The sequence below is a fragment of the Botryllus schlosseri genome, chromosome 1, assembly GCF_051294905.1.
Source record: "Botryllus schlosseri isolate E-star chromosome 1, Bs_hap1, whole genome shotgun sequence".
NCBI classification, from domain to species: Eukaryota; Metazoa; Chordata; class Ascidiacea; order Stolidobranchia; family Styelidae; genus Botryllus; species Botryllus schlosseri.
In genome coordinates, this window is record NC_137236.1 from 23,694,549 (window position 1) to 23,706,969 (window position 12,421).

The 12,421-nt window shown below is 39.6% G+C and overlaps 1 long non-coding RNA gene across 5 annotated transcripts; it reads left to right on the forward strand.

The window, feature by feature from the left end:
* The first annotated feature begins 1,957 nt into the window (after window positions 1-1,957).
* On the forward strand, window positions 1,958-8,808 carry LOC145445325 (uncharacterized). Of its 5 annotated transcripts, XR_013916965.1 has the most exons (6): window positions 1,958-2,760; window positions 4,029-4,126; window positions 4,515-4,631; window positions 4,699-4,811; window positions 6,272-6,431; window positions 8,624-8,808. It is a non-coding gene; the product is annotated as an uncharacterized LOC145445325 (long non-coding RNA). The 5 variants fall into 5 exon arrangements; XR_013916963.1 differs by having other exon boundaries at window positions 1,962-4,126; XR_013916964.1 differs by lacking the exon at window positions 4,029-4,126 and having other exon boundaries at window positions 1,963-2,760.
* The last annotated feature ends 3,613 nt before the right edge of the window (window positions 8,809-12,421 follow it).

Sequence of the window (12,421 nt, forward strand, 5' to 3'; positions counted from 1 at the left end):
AATCCGGCCCGCCAAGTACTGAATTTTCCTATATCCGGCCCGCCGACTGGAGAAGTTGCCAGCCCCTGGCCTATGTGGTATCTATATGTTATAATTAATATATATCAAGTGCAACAACAGTTCTACTCAAATAGTTATAAATGTGATGATTCTTTTCTTGCCAGGCCTAAATTTATACAAGTGTGAATCACATTTTGACGATGTGTGTTTACTGATGGTCTGCTGGATCGGCTCACTTTCAATAGGACAATTCACTCCCGCCAAATAAGGCATACTTGAAAAGACATAGAATATCCCTATATAATAGGCTTACCATATTTCGGAAATGAAAAAAGAGGACACTTTTTCAGAAATTTCAGACAAGCAAAACTGGAGAAGAATTCTCAAAAACAGGTAAATTTCACCCGCTTCATGATCGGTTGACTAAAAAAAAAAAAAAAAAAAAGGTCTTCACTTCCGCTCAGATCTCAAAATAACGTTTTTTACTCTACATTGCCAGGTGGATGACTAAAAAAAATAAAAAAAGGTCATCACTTCCGCTCAGAGCTCAAAAACACGTTTTTCACTCCACATTGCTAGGTGGATGACTAAAAAAAAAAAAAAGGTCATCACTTCCGCTCAGAGCTCAAAAACACGTTTTTCACTCCACATTGCTAGGTGGATGACTAAAAAAAAAAAAAAGGTCATCACTTCTGCTCAGAGCTCAAAAACACGTTTTTCACTCCACATTGCTAGGTGGATGACTAAAAAAAAAAAAAAAAAAAAAAAAGGTCTTCACTTCGCTCAGAGCTGAAATCACCGCTTTTTCCTCCGAAATACCCGCCGGAGCTTCACTTCTGCGCTAATTTCCTCTATATCTGACCTAAATTTTCAAAAAAGAGGACAAAATCTAAAAAAAAGAGGACAAAAGGGCGTCCTCCGAGGACACTTTCAAAAAAGTCAAAAAAGAGGACAAATCCTCAAAGAGGACGTATGGTAAGCCTACTATATAAATGCTGCGGCCAGTGGCGTCGTCAAAACTGGAAAACTGGCCCGCGAGTACACTTGAGTTTGAGACCTCTGTCCTAGACCGTGGTGTAAGCCTACTTCAGCACTACGGTACTGGGGACTTCTATCTTACAGGGGCGTTATATCTCAAATTATATGAAGAGGAGATCAGTCAAAAAAGTTGGCGAACGTCTGATCAATTGTATTCGAGATCTTGCGCCTACAGTAATATTATGCTGGTTAACGGGAGATCGTAAGATGTCAAGTGAATAAATCGTTGGAAATGTACTCTGCTGTCAAATTGTACATCATAAAGTCCGGATTGACATGATCCGTTTACGCTGACCCACTGCGATTATGTCCATAATGTAATCTGATAATGATGATTCTGGAGCAAACATGTATACTTAGGTATTTGACTCGATAATATTTAGTTACTCACTCCCTCTCAATCGCCGTTAGTGACGTAGAAATCAATATTTGGAAGTGTTAACCATTGAGTCCATTGTTATTTGAAGTATACGCTTGATTCAATCGCCGTAACTATTCTTTCGATAGTAAGTGTGTAAATACTGTGGTATTTGTATTTCGTGAAAGGCTTAAAGTCTAGCGCAGTTTTAAACTGACATGTCCTCCTACTAATATATGCTAATGGTGAATCTCTCTTCAGGCAATCAATTTACGGAGAATTACATGTATAGAAGTTTAGACGGAGGATACGTACTAAAGATATGTGATATAGATAAAAGCATACTATATCTAGGTAAAGCGATTCTGTATATAGGATTGTAGAGGTACGAACAGATGATAGAATTCACTATCGTAAAAATTCCAGGACACTATTGTGCAGTCCTTCTACTTTCGAGATAAACCCTCTTGTTATTCAGCATTGAGTCAAATTTTTATAAGTCAGGGGCTTCCAAAGGAGGGGTCGCGATCCCAATGGAGTCGTGGTCTAGTCTCGGCCCAGCAAACACAGAACCGTAAAAAAACCTTTCGGGATGGTTTCGAATGGTTATTTTAGGGTTTCGATTTTTATGTTTCAGAGGTATGTTTAAAATACGTAGGAAAAATGATCTTGAGGATCAAATTATTCTGTATGAATTCCAATTTGGTGGTAAGTATTCTGATGTGGGAAGCTATTTGGAGCCTGTAGATACCGTTGCGTTTTGATAGAGTGCTGCCATCAGTATAAATTCGTGTTACTTGGTCGAAAACCTTATTTTCTGATTTACCGTCATCATTATATACAGCCTATATTCATTGTCTCGTGAGTCTCGTCTGTTTCGCTAGCTGAGCATGAATTCCAGTTTTATTCCGAGTAAATATAACTAAATAAGTCGAATGGGTGCACTTAACTATACGTGGTTATCCGAGCGTGACTTCTAGATTATTCTGGAAATTTGAACCGCGCTTCGCGCTTCGTTCGCGGGATGACTGTTTCGTAATGTGGTTGTAGTTGTGTATGTTAAATTCTGGAAGCTGGAATTGCGACTGGTACCGGATGTGGGTAAAAACTAGGTGTACGGTACATAGTTGAGCGAGTAATATGCTATTTTGAAGGAATACCCTGTAGTTTATGACTCCGAGACCTGTTTGACTTGCTGCAAACAGTTCGAAAATTACGTCTATTTCGGTGGCTGTAATAATAATAATACAAGCATTTTCAGCTATTTATAACATTATAATGTAGCATGTTATCAGGGACAATCACCGTACCGGACTGCATACTATATGAGTTGCTCAATGGCTTGGTCGTCTGCAGTTATCCACGTAAGTTTCTAAAATTATGCTTATATGAGTCATTTTCGTATCATATTATGATAACATACCGTAACATGTAGGAGATTATATGACACGGCCTACTGGGTATAATCTTAGCGCTGGCGACCAGCTGTACCAACTACTTTTTCACTGATTCCTAAAATACTAATTAAAATCTCGTCCGGGCACTGAAACCCCCTAAAATCTCCCACAAAGTTGGAAATTTTCATTTTACTGAGCAATAGGGGCGCCCGAGCTGAATGCCGATTAACATTTGGTACGCACGGTACCGATTGTGACGCCATGCCATTGAGCGTCTCGGCAAAGTCAAGCCGTGCTCCCGGTGAGGCCGTGACCCTCTGAGTATGTTGCTAGAGATTGATGTGATGCCAATATACGTCCTATTCGAGTAGTTTTAGTATTTCGCGTCGTAGCGCATTTACAAATTTGAGAATACAAATGATAGCACTGAAGCCAACGCATATTGTAGAATTTACTATCAACATCAACGTGTACTTATTTGAAGCTAGCTGGCCAATTTACAAAACAATTATATAGTTCCATTCGGGTCTTGATGGTTCCTAAATTTTATTTGAATTGGCAATATTGGAACGTAGTTTTAGGTGTTGCAACCAATGTTCCCTGTAAGCTGCTCAAGTGTGCAATTGCGACATGCTGACACCGTATCTGGGCACAGAAAATTTAAGCTGCGCACAAAACATCAAAGTGATGACCTTTTTTTAGTCGCTACGCACTGTTGTCCAAGTTGATTGCGTGCAGACTCTTGAAAAATTGGAGGGAACATTGGTTGCAGCTACTTTGAGTTGGTTGCATCGCATCAATCGTTGTAAACGCGAATACGTCCTAAAATGCAAGTAGCCTACTTTCATATTTTTTGTCGCGCATATAAAAATTTGGACAAATAGAAATGAGAACACACCAGTTATTCTCTGCGATTAACCGACTGATTAACAAAACGGCTCATTCTCATAATTCATTCAGCTAAGTCCTAAACGGCATCCCAACCAAACCAAAAATGGCATAAACAGTGGTGTGTGATCTAAGTGGTTTTTGGCCGCCATGTTTTGATCGGCGTCGCAGATATCGCAAATGTATGATTTCAAACTGCCGAACATCCCAATTATAGGTACAATTTATCTATCTATGATGCACTATAAACACTGTTTCGTTAATTAGCCTGTTATGCGCAGAGAACACCTAGTGTGTTATCGCACTGGTGTCTCATTCACATTAGAACTATGTTATAATATTGTCAGTTCCGATGAAATTTATGACCCACAAAGAGCCGAATGGATTCATCTGCTACGTGCAAGGAAGTACGCATCTATATCGAATTCCGCAGTGATATGCGTAGGTAGGCTGCATTTGTATAATCAAAATTCGTGGATGCGCGATGATGCGAAATGCAAAAACTACTCGACGTATTCGGGTCACATTGAATTATATGTCGCAAAATACTCTGACAATCATGGGAAACACAGCTCGACTTTGCCGAGACGCTTGTTGGCGTCACAGTCGAAAAGAGACTTTATTCGACTATTGTCTACGGGCGATACAATTGTTAGAAACAATGTAGATTCGGACATTGAAGGTTATTTTCGGGGGGTTCCAGTGGCCAGACCAAATTTTAATTTATATTTTCGAAATCAATGTGACAGTAGCTTTCGATTGAGACCGGTTAAACAAAATTTTGAGCTCGAGTTGCCAGCGCTAAGATTACCACCTACTGCTTTCGATTTCAGAAACAGCAGCACTGATTTTTTTCGGAAGAGCAAGCAGATGCGTAAGAGCTGGAAAAATTGGTAAACTTCTTGACCGGAAAGTGAATTAAACTGTTCTACAAAAAGATTGTACCGCAGGTATGAGGCTGAATATTTCTAATACTTCTGAGACTTATGGCTAGCAAAACATGATATACAATTGCAGTTTAAAGTTCATCCAACGCAGAAGCAACTTCCCACTTGGCAGACCGGACTGTCACAATATCACACTGAGACGATCGCAAAAGTGGATTTACATACTTTCGTAGTATTCCCTCGGTATGTCTAGAATTTTTAAACGGACTGACTTTGATAATTATATTGATATCAAAAACTCAATCTCAAACCAAGTATCAATGTTTGATTCGTGGATGTGAAGCAATAACTGCAACTGCTGTACCCAGAATCCCTCAATAGGGTTCTTTAGAGTAATGAGGTATCTTCAGTAACTTGAGACTATATTTTCATGCTTTGCGGGGATAGTTATGTGCACTAGATTCATTTTAATATTCTGAAAACAATGTGGGGGTCGAATATCCGCATTTTAGTTTCATGACCAAAAGTATTTAAGAACCCCTGTAGATACGATACCGCCATATTGTATATTTTGACTCGCGTCAAGTCAGGTTAATCGATTTTCGAAGGTGACTCGAGTCAAATCACTCGATTTTTGTATGTGACTCGAGTTGAGTCAAAATTCAAGTCAAGGTGCCTTTTCGTCGTATGAGGCATGATTATGTCATTGCATTTTGCTAGCTGTCTGAAACAGATTGAGCGGTAATTGACTCTGAGCCAATGAACGAATATAGAGTTAAATATACGCGCAAGAAGACGCTGTATCGCTCACATATACGCAGAACTGTTAAACTGCGTAAGTAATTGCACAGCCTCAGTATATAGAACTTCTAGAACTGGTAACTTTACCAGCCAAAATAGAGAATAGAGAAATAAATTGATAAGATGCAATACATTACCCTTTCACAAACAGATATGATACACCATGCGTTAGTACAACGACGAAGCCGTTTCTGCTAGTGCGGAATAGTGTTGTTGCACACAGGCGAATAGCTTATTTTGAAAAAAAAACAATAATTTGAAACTGACATCAATTTCAGCATTCAACCGTCAGCCACGTGTTGCACATCTATCCGTAGATTAGTTATCAATACCTATATCTATAGCTACTGTTCGGTCAACTGGAAAGTTACACAGCACATTGCATTGAAATAGCAGTGACGTAACGTTAGCAGTCTTCTCACAACTTTTCTGCAATCCTAGTTAAAACTCCAGACTCAAAGCAAGAGGCTTGGATGCATGATTATGCATTTTTGTTTTACTTCTAATCCAATTCCTGGTTTTCCTGTAAAGGCGACTGTATGCCTATTGTGTGAAACAAGCCAAGCTTGCTGTACGGTACAGACATTTGCTATTCTCATGTCCTTAATAAGAATGGACCATGATTAGGAACTTGATGCGATGTCCGAGTTTTCTCGAATTTAATCATTTTAATCTAATTTGTATACAAACTGTAGCTATAATTCTAATTTAAATCTAATTTGCAGACAACTGCTGTGCAGCTATAATCCTTATTCTACTCTGATTCGGAAATATATCTAACTGTAATTCCAATCTAATCAGGAAAAGCTAAAATATTTCTAATTGTCCAAGTCTTTTTGTGAAGTCCCTGTCGGGTATGATCGTTGCACTTGAATAATTCTGTTTGTATATTATGATTTCAGATAGCTGGATTCAGCTCAGTTGGAGGCGACGCAATTGGCCAATCTGTCAGATCCATCATGAAAAAGGTCGCTACTACCCGTGTGTGGAGCAGTTACAGCCGTGTTGGAAAATCTGGGAAGGAGGCTTTTAACAAGCTCGCGTTGTACAAGATCATATATAGTGAGCAACATTTACGTTTACCTTCGAACCTATCTATATGTGTTCAGTAGCCTACCTTACACCCCATGTAAATGTTGAGCTAGCTCAGTGGTTCTCGAACTTTTTTGACAAGCTACCTTGACAATAGCTAAAATTTTCGCCACCTCCCCTTTATCGTCATATCAAAAATATTAAAACGAGCAGCCAGAATATTAGCGACCCCCACACATTGTTTGGCGGCATGCAGGGTATTCTGGCTACACTATGTTACCAGCCTGAACTATCGCGTCTCCAGCAGGACTGTCGTGTGTGCGCAGCGTGTGCGAATGTTAGCCTGACCGCGGACTTTAGGCTGTTGATGACTAAAATATCAGTTCCGACATGTTGGCGTAGCCAGGAGCCATCTTTGTATATGACCATAAAGTAGAATATCTCGTAAAGGATTTATTTGTCTTGATATTTTTTTAGCGCTGCGCTCGATTTATTGCCAATCGATTTCTTGCTTTTAGTATTGGTGTCTCCTCCTGAAACGTCTTATTTACGGAATTGATATTAGCTATATTGGCAAATATGCGAGAACGTGTCGTCCGACATACGACTTCGCGTCTGCACTCGCGAAAAGATCGTCGGCGATGAAACCTTTGCACAAAGTGATAGACGCACTTTCACTGAACTCTTCGATATTGATACGTCCAAGCGTTGATTAATCATGTCCTGGCCAAATGAGCCCAGCAGTTTACAGCGTCGACCCACAATATATGCAACTAACAATGTTTTATTGACCTAATTCTTTCATTAACTTTAATAATATTTTCGCGCTTTGCGTGACTAGGACATGTTTTCATGACATAATTGTTAACGATTTTGATGTGTGGTAATATGAGTCCTTTTTTACCGTTACCTATAATCCGGTTCGTTCCTATCGAACGACTAAAAAAGCACATCAACATTCAAGTGGCCCACGCAATGGTTTGGAAATCTCATGTGGCCCGTTGGCCGAAAAGGTTGGCCACCCCTGATGTACGGTATCAATAAATTTTTGTCAATCATTATTCAATCGATTAACCAATTCAGTGTCATGGTTCAGTTATTCAAATGTAATACGATGTAATGTTATTCAACAGAATGTTATGTAATTTAACATTGCAAGTCTATTATGGTTAGTGCAGGGGTGGCCAATCGTTTTCAAAAGTCTATTATGGTTTGTGCAGGGGTGGCCAACCTTTTCAAATTTTTTCAAAGTTCACGAAACAATTAGGTCAATGAAATAATGTTAGTTGCATATATTGTGGGCCGTCGCTGTATACCGCTGGGCTTATTTGACCAGGACATGATTAATCAACGCTTGGACATATCAATATCGAAGAGTTCAGTGAAAGCGCGTCTATCACTTTGTGCAAAGGTTTCATCGCCGACGATTTCTTCGCGAGTGCAGGCGCGAAGTCGGATGTCGGACGACACGTTCTCGCATTCCATTTTGCTGGGTAAAAGACGGATTAATCGGTCATTTATCTTCAATCAAATAATATAAAGTTAAATATAAATGCAAAAGGCGTTTTATCACTCACACGTAGAACTGCTAATAGCATATGTGAGTAACTTTATAGCTACACGCTACGTTCTATTATCAGCCGAAATAGAGGATCGAATACGAAGCCTCGAGAAGTTGCAATAAATTGATAAGGGACAATATACTACCCTTCCGTGAGAATAGGGACGCATAGACAATATTCGTTCGATTTAAATTATACAGGAGAGTTGGTAAAAGATAGCACCGCGCAATTTAACCATTGTGCTGTCTGAGAAACAAATATACCTTGCTAACCGAATAAACTACTACTACGACGACAACGCAAGCATAAGCTGTGACCGTTTCGTTTGCGGTCAATTAAATTATGATGTAACAACAGGATCAGTGAAAGGTGCGATCAGTGAATGGCTGTTTGCTCTCACAAGTGATACCGGCATATCGCAAAAAATCCCAACGTACATAAGATATAGGGTGATTTAATTGACACCGTTTACTTGATTACTTGAAATTGACTCGTGAATTTTACTCCGAGTCACGAGTCAATCCATATATCTCGAGCGCCGAGTCGAGTCAAGTCATTTTTGCAAAGTGACTCGAGTCATCCCAACACTGCGTAGTACTAAGAGCTATCTAAACAGGATCGAGCATGTCTTTAACATTCAATGTTGTTGTTTCTCTGTAGGGTTCTATGGGGAAAAAGGCAGAAAGCAGCGTCTTATCCTCGTCATCAGAAGATGAAGGAGACACAAAATCAGTTGGCTTGATTATTTTTTCATTCGCTTCTTTGACATCGTTTCGTTCTGAATTATTTTCTTTGAGTTTCGTTGACACTGTTTTCTGTATGAATTATAAGTTCATCAAAGGCAATGTGTACTGTGATACGTGTATGTGTCCGCAGCCACCCTCAGGTATGCCTAAATATGGGAATACAGGGATGTTAGTATCTCAGGATGTTTTTCTGACCATCGATTGTACGTTCTCAAGCATTGTAGATACACAGTTTTATCTACGTTTTATTAACGATCCCGATTTGCGTGAAGAACGCGTTAAAACGCGTCGACACAAAAACCGACTTAAAACTATCCTGCTAGTCTTTAATATGAACCAAATAAAAACGTTTTTTTAACCTCAATGGGCTGTTTCGTGTTTGCTGGGGGGGTCCCGGAGAAGAATATTAAATCCCAATGGCTATTACAAGAACGCCAATTACGCGGATGCTATAGGCGTCTAATTTCTGAATATTTTGGATCATTTTTCAAAAAAGAAGAAAGCACGACCCCTGAGGAATGCGCACCGGTACAAACACGGTATCGGATCAGTTGAAAATCATCTGAAGTCGCCACTTATTATAACTTAAGGGTATATCGGGGGAATAATAAAAATCACTAAGAGATTAATTTTTTTCATCCGGACAAACTACAAGTGGCCAGTAGTGCTATGTGTTAACAACTGTATAATACATACACACACGCTCGGCGCGGTCGTATAACGTATAGATCGATAACTGTGTTTGGCGTGACACAGAGTACCATTTTAATTGACATCTATATGCTTGATTTAGCTGTATATTCTCTTTTTGCTCTTATTCTGTCTTATTCTGTCTATATTCACTATGTATTTCATAGACTTCTAGACCAGTGTTTCGCAACGTTTTTGTCTCCGCGGACCCCCTTCCGGCCCTCACCGACCCCTGCGGACCAAAAAATCTTTTGTTCCAATTTAGTCCAATTATCGTGAAACAGTGCAACAGTCACCTTTTTCCTACAAATAATTCCTGTAGGCTAGTTATAAACGGCAATAAAATGACTTTTCTTGATAATAAAATCATACTATTTATGTAGAAATTGGGTGGACTTAGATTATTTCAAAGCGCATTTCTGCATTTCTTTATTACGTGATCGTGTATTCAAATCCCGCGCCTTCGATTTGATACGAATGAGTACCGAAAATCCATTTCCGTGAAGATAGGTGGTGGCGAATGTAGTAATTAAGGGCAATGCTTCCAATGACTCCATTGCGCATGATTGAAACGGTGCCAAAATAGGGCAAGAGATTTCTTAATGAACATACAACGTCAAGCCTAGTCATTTCTATCTAGTAGCTCAGCTTGAAGTTATTCTGGAATAGGGCTTATGTATATCACATGAGAAAATGGGATTTTGAAAACAGTTCGAATCAACCCCAACAAACATCTATAAACAGCAATATATTTGTGTCAGAAAGCTATAGTAAATTAACATGAGTTTGCACAGTCATTTCATCCGAGACGGCGATTCTGTTTATGTGAGTCATCAAGTTTTAGCTGTAATGAAGCACAAACTGCCTCGTGATTCTCCTGATATAAATATATATATAAAGTAGGTTATCAACTGTTTGAACATTTCGCGGACCCACTGGAAATGATTCACGGACCCCCCGTTGTACACTACTTTTCTAGACGAACAGCCTAGGTTATTTACTGCAATATAGGATTATGCTATCTGGCAGTAGACTACCCCATCGAAGCAGACGACACGATTTTCTGTATACCTGCGTTGCGAAAATCAAGGATTGGGGTCAACATGAAAATATACTGGTAATCATGGAGACTCGCGCTTCAGTTTATTCCACATGATAGACTCGTTGGGTTCCAATTTAAATCATGTACGGCGTTTGACGTAAATGTACAACAACCGAGTAAAAGAGTCTTTCGCTACTATGTCCTTACCTGATAGTCGTTAGATCACCATTTATTTGTCCCGTGTTGAAATGATGACTGTTTTGGTTGATTGATGATAATGAACATCAGCAATGATATTATCAGTTAGTTCGTCCAGGAACTGTTTCTATGTAAACAGCGAAAGTGTCGAAGTCAGATTTTCATTAGCATGTTTACATAACGCTTTTGATATCTGCGTTACACTCCCAAATTTTACTAACGCATACATGGGCGAGAGATTATAGTCATTCGAGATTCGAATTGATTTCGAAAGTTCTTTGAGCAAATAGCTAATAATGGATTGAATGGATATACCCTTCAAACAGTCAAACCCGATTCACCGTGTGTGCATAAACTTAATTACTCACTGAAGCCTAGGATAGGCGTAGCATAACGATTTCTCGGTGCCTTTACTGTGAAGCATTGAATGAATTGTTTTCATAGATCTGTCAACGGCAACACATAAATATGTGGGTCTCATTTGGTCTGCCATGCCATTTCTACGGTTAGGCAAAATGTTCGATTCCGATTGTAGTATAAAGCGTTGAATCGAGTGGAGTTTTCGTGTCTCACCCATTACGACATCATTGACATTGGTGATATTTGACAAAGTAAAAGTTTTTCCTTATAGTCGACTACAATTAAGATATGTTCAGTTCGGCCTAATCAGGAATAACTTTGTATAATTCTTCCATCCCAATCGATTTGTAGTTTTGTTTAGAACGCCACTTAGGTAATCGAGTCAGTCCGAACATTATTGGCGTATTTGTAAAATGTCTTTTCATGCATCTCGGTTCATGATGTTCGTTTCTGGTTGGGGGTGAAGGTAATGAACTGTACATAATTGACTGTCATTTGACCTTTCAGCAGCGCTAAATTATGATGAACATGGGTTCGTCTTTTCATTCATATTTGCAGTTGTTACAGATCATTCAAAGGACATGGCAGGTCGGATAATACCTGCATCATTATATAAATATATCTGAAAACATCCCACCTATCCACCTATCAAGTCGGCAGCTACGGAATAAAAATGCTGAAAATTGGCCTGGTGTACATGACGAATTCCACAGTACTAGAAAAAAATCTATAAATACTCTGGACGCACCAGACTTGCCGAAGCAGCCAGACGCAAAAGACGCGTCGCGCTTCTTATTGAGAATATAGTAGAACAGTGATTCCCAACCGCGGCCCTGAGGGCCGCATGCGGCCCCCAGCTTGCCTTCTTGCGGCCCCCAGAAAAATATTGAGAAATCGACTTTTGCTTGGCTTGGAGTCTGGAGTTTTCAATTAGGATTGCAGGAAAGTTGTGAGTAGACTGCTAAGATTACGTCACTGCTGTTTCAATGTAATGTGCGCTAACTTTCCTGTTGAACGACCAGTACCTACAGTTATAGATATAGGTATTGACAGGACCGTAACTGCCGCACCTCAAGCCCCCCAATTGGAGGGAGCGAGCTCAAAGGGGGCCCAAAATTATTTAGTGAATTAGCATAAATTATAGAGTATGTTATGAAATTTTATTAAAAATTTTTTCGCGCTGCGCGCGATTTCAAATCTCAAAATACCTTAATTATTGGGTACTCTTCCATCAAGATAAAATACGCAACATCTATACAAGTGGGCATATCGGCGTTGGCCATGACCTCGCCACGACGCACGAAGACATATAAAGTTTCAGGCCATGTAACATGCGACTCCAAGAAGTGTGCCAGAACGATCGGCAGCGAGGAAACCTTGGCCGTAAAGGACTGCCCTTACGCTGACCGAAAATTTCGTTAT